The sequence below is a fragment of the Camelina sativa genome, chromosome 13 (genome assembly GCF_000633955.1).
Source record: "Camelina sativa cultivar DH55 chromosome 13, Cs, whole genome shotgun sequence".
NCBI classification, from domain to species: Eukaryota; Viridiplantae; Streptophyta; class Magnoliopsida; order Brassicales; family Brassicaceae; genus Camelina; species Camelina sativa.
This window is the reverse complement of record NC_025697.1, coordinates 4,258,185-4,263,029: the sequence shown is the minus strand read 5'-3', so window position 1 is coordinate 4,263,029 and position 4,845 is coordinate 4,258,185.

The window sequence follows — 4,845 nt, the reverse complement described above, 5'->3', positions numbered from 1 at the left end:
CTTTTTTTTTTCTATAGAGTAGTATTGAAATAGTAGTATCTAGTTACCTGACACCTCATATATGAAAACTATGATGTTTTAAAAAAATCAAGGGATCCAATGGTCCAGATTAGACCCAGCTTCGTCAAATGTATAAATACAAAGTTGCACTTATTTTCTCAAATAATGTTAATTGAGTCACTCTCTCTCTCTCTCTCATTGCTCACCATCCCTCTCTCTCTTCTTAAAACTTGGATCGAGTCTCTCTCTCTTAAGTTCTTGTTTATCAGAAAAAAGTTTTATTATGTTTTCCTATAAAAACTCAAAAAGGTTATAAAAATCTTGGGAAAGAAAATGAAGAGGTCAGGAGGAGGAACGGTTCAGGATTCAGCCTCACTTACTGGTAAATGTCTCGTAAGGGGTAATTTCGTCATTTTATCAGATCAGGACCGGTTGCCTCAAATTGGCTAAGATTAAAAACAAACAATCCCGGTGGTTCTTGTCTGTCCTAACCTACTCCGGCGAGTTTGACCCTCAGCTGTCTTAATTCTCTTATATAATTCATTGCTTCGCTTATGTATCTCTCTATCAATTAACTTGTGATGCATTTTTATAAATTTACGATGAGATAGGGAGTTTATAACTTCAAACAAATGGAGAAGAGTATTCAAGAAACTGCTGACCTAGCAAAAGTGAGAAACAAAAAAAATTAACAAGTCTCCCCTCGAATATCTATATATAAAAGAAAAAAAAAAAAGTGGGCCCACGTGAGGCAGTTCAGAGACACCCAATTTGCCTATGTCTCCAAAATCTTTTTGTTTAATTAAGAAAAAATCGTAGGAGAGAAAAAAAGCACACACACGAGACACGACGACTCACGAACCAACGGCTGTGGAACAGTCACTGGATCAATTAACTCAATCTAAGCCGTCCATGTCAGATTACTCGGGCAGCTTGATCGGGCAACGTCATCAAACAGATCTCAACCGTCAGATCTCAAATCAACGGTGATGAAATACACTAAGCGTTTTAACGGGCAGATTTCAATGTCCTTTAAGAAGAGACGATGCCTCACCTTCTTGTTCCTCGTCCTCCACCTCCTCTCTCCAACACAAACCAATCTCTTCCTTTCTTCCGATCGCCGGACTTTGTTTTTCCGGTGACGATTATTTCTCACTTTTTTTTTACCCCTTTTTTAAATTAATTTAAAGGATCAAAAAAAACCCCCTTTGATCTGAGTCCGGCGTAGTGAGAAAGAGGAGAGATCTCATTGAAATGATCTTGTGCCCTTCGATTTTTGTATGGCACCGGCGGTTTTGGCTAACATAAACGAACCGTTGTTTCAGGGACAATGTGGCGCCGTTTTTATGAGGAAATACACTAACCAACCCCTTTCCGATGCTATCAACAACCCTCTTTTCNTGGCTAAACAGCCCGCCACAAAGGCCACACAATGTCTCAAAAGACTGCCACACATGGGCACAATGACTCAAAAGTCCGCCACTAAGGCCACACAAGCCCTTCCAAGGCTCTCCACCACTAAAATGGACAAATTCTAACTCACATGAAACTTCCCACTCTTGGAAACTTCTATTTCAGGAAACTTTCCTCAAAACCCCGCCTCACGGAAACTTTGTACCCCGAGCACCACCTCATCATGTTACTGAGTCGCACAACCAACCACCCCAAGCGACCAAGTAAACAAGAGAGATGGGTTGGAATACTCCATTCCTGCTCCAGCCACGAATTGCAGATGGGACCATGCTAGAAAAGCTCAAGTCACGGCTTGCTTCTCATACCACTTCTTAAATCTTGCCTTCATCCTCGCCTCAGGCTCCCAAGTCTGCTCCTCCACACCATCACAGTTCCAAAAGACTCTCATCAAAGGAACCTTCTTCTTCCGAAGTTCCTTTATCCTCCTCTCGAGAACACTCACTGGTCTCGCCTCCAAAGTCATGTTAGGCTGAAGATCTTCAGGAATCTTAGCCAACAACTGATCATCCTCACGGAGACACTTCCACAACATAGAAATATGGAACACCTTGTGAAACGCACACATAACCTTAGACAACTCTAGCCTATATGCTACCGGTCCCACCTGCTCAATCACTCTGAACAGACCCATAAACCTCGGACTCAACTTAGTCTCTGTCAATGACCTGTTCGGACCCTGCAACATGGCCATCTTGAGGTACACTCTATCTCCTACCTGAAACTCAAGATCTCTCTTCCTCCTATTGGCATAACTCCTCTGCCTGTCCTGAGCCTCTTTCATGTTCATCTTTAGAACCCGAATCTTCTCTGAGGTCTTCTGAACAAAACCCACCCCGAACATGCTCCTCTCCCCCACCTGAGTCCAGCATAACGGTGTACGGCATGACCTCCCATACAAAGCCTCATAAGGAACCATCTTAATACTCGCCTAATAGCTATTGTTGTTTAGGTGATCTGCCCAATGGCCATCCCAATCCATCACACACATCCTCAGCAAATCCTCCAGCGTCTGGATCGTCCTCTCTGACTATCAATCTGTCTGGGGATGACAAGTTGTACTCATATGCACCTTAGTGCCCATCTCTGCTTGAAATGTCTTCTAGAAAACCGAAGTGAACTTAGAATCCCTATCAGAAACGATACTCGCTGGCACCCCATGCAATATGACTATCTCTCTCACATAATTTTTAGCCAAGACCGCTGATCCATCAGTCTTTTTAATGGCCAGAAAATGTGCTGACTTAGTCAACCAGTCCACAATGACCCAAATAGCATCAAAAGTCCGTGACACTGACAATCCTACCACAAAATTCATCGTGATCATATCCCACTTCCACTCAGGAATGGGTAGACTCTTCAGTAACCCGCCAAGAACCTGATGCTCAGCCTTCACTAGCTGACACACATCGCACCTAGCGACCCAACTAGCTACATCCTTCTTCATCCCGACCCAGTGATAGTACCTCTTGAGATCACGGTACATCTTAGTGGCTCCTGGATGAATAGAAAACTTGCTCGCATGAGCCTCTCTCAGGATCTCCTGCCTCAACTCTTCATCCTTGGGCACACAAACCCGACCGTGCACCAAGATAGTTCCATTATCTGAGACCTGATACTCTAAATCAACATCCTTTGTGGCATTCACCAGCCCCAAATCCTTCTCCTGAGCCAACCGCACCCTACTCAGAAGATCTGCTCTATCAACTGCTTCCAAACCCATCGGTTCATGTGAAACAGCACATAACCTCAAAGGACTGATCTCTCCTGCCAGAGACTCCATCGCCTGCTCCTGAGCCGAAGCTACCCTCTTCCGACTCAGAGCATCTGCAACCTTGTTAGCCTTACCAGGGTGATAAGCTATCTCCAAATCATAATCTGCCACAAGCTACATCCACCGCCTCTGCCTCAGGTTCAGCTTGGGCTGAGTGAATATATACTTGAGGCTCTTATGATCTGTAAACACCTGCACTTTTGCACCATAAAGATAAGATCTCCAAATCTTCAGGGCAAAAACTACAGCAGCCATCTCCAAATCATGAGTAGGATAGTCGCCCTCATGCTTCCGCAACTGCTGCGAACGCGAAGCGTAGGCAATCACCTTCCCATGCTGCATCAACACACACCCCAAACCAACTCTAGATGCATCAGTGTAAACCACATTGGATTCTCCCTGCTCAGGCAAAGTCAACACTGGCATAGTAGTCAACATCTCCTTAAGGCTTTCAAAGCCCTCCTCACACTCCTGTGAACAAATAAAAGCAACATCCTTCCCTGTCAACTTAGTCATAGGGCGTGCCCTACTTGCAAAACCATGTACAAATCTCCTGTTGTAACCTGCCAAACCAAGGAAACTCCTGATCTCTGTGGCATTCTGCGGTCTAGGCCAATCTCGGATATCCTGAATCTTCTCCGGATCTATAGAAACCCCTCTGCAGAAACAATGTTGACCCAGAAAACCCATCTCACGCTGCCAAAAAATGCACTTGCTTAACTTGGCAAATAACTTCTGCTCCCGCAGCTTCTCTAGAACTGCCCTCAAATGCACTGCATGCTCCTCAAGACTCTTAGAATAAACCAGGATATCGTCGATGAAAATGATGACAGACACGTCTAGAAACTCCTGAAACACGCTGGTCATCAATCTCATAAACGCTGCTGGCGCATTAGTCAACTCGAAAGGCATGACCACAAACTCATAATGCCCATACCTCGTCCTGAAAGTCGTCTTCCTCACATCTGCCTCATCTATCGGTATCTGGTGATAACCCGACGCCAGATCTACCTTGGAGAACCAAGTAGCACCCCTCAACTGATCCAACAACTCATCAATCCTAGGAAGAGGGTACTTGTTCTTCACAGTGACCCGGTTCAAACCCCAATAATCAATACATAACCAAAGACTCCCATCCTTCTTATTCACAAACAACACTAGCGCTCCCCATGGTGATACACTAGGACGGATGAATCCCTTACTCAACAAATCCTCTAGCTGCTTCTTCAGCTCTGCCATCTCTGCTGGAGCCATTCTGTAAGGAGCCTTGGATAACGGCGTCGTCCCCGGTTCCAGTTCAATAGTAAAAGGATCCGAACAAGATGGTGGTTGATATATGGTGTTTTTGTCGGTTTTGAGTCTTTGTTTTCTCTCTTATTTTACACTTTTTATTGAGTCAAAGTGTGTTTTAGGAGTCTTTTAGTTCTTTATCGAGTCTTTATAGGTTTTAGGACACTTTGGAGGAAATTGGAGGAAAATGAGCTATTCTGGATACAAACAAGCATATGAGATGAATGTTGGTTCACGTGAAAACCTGCCTACCAGAGGAACCCACCTGGCTAAGCAACGAAGTCTAACCCGGCAACTTTCACGTTAAAACC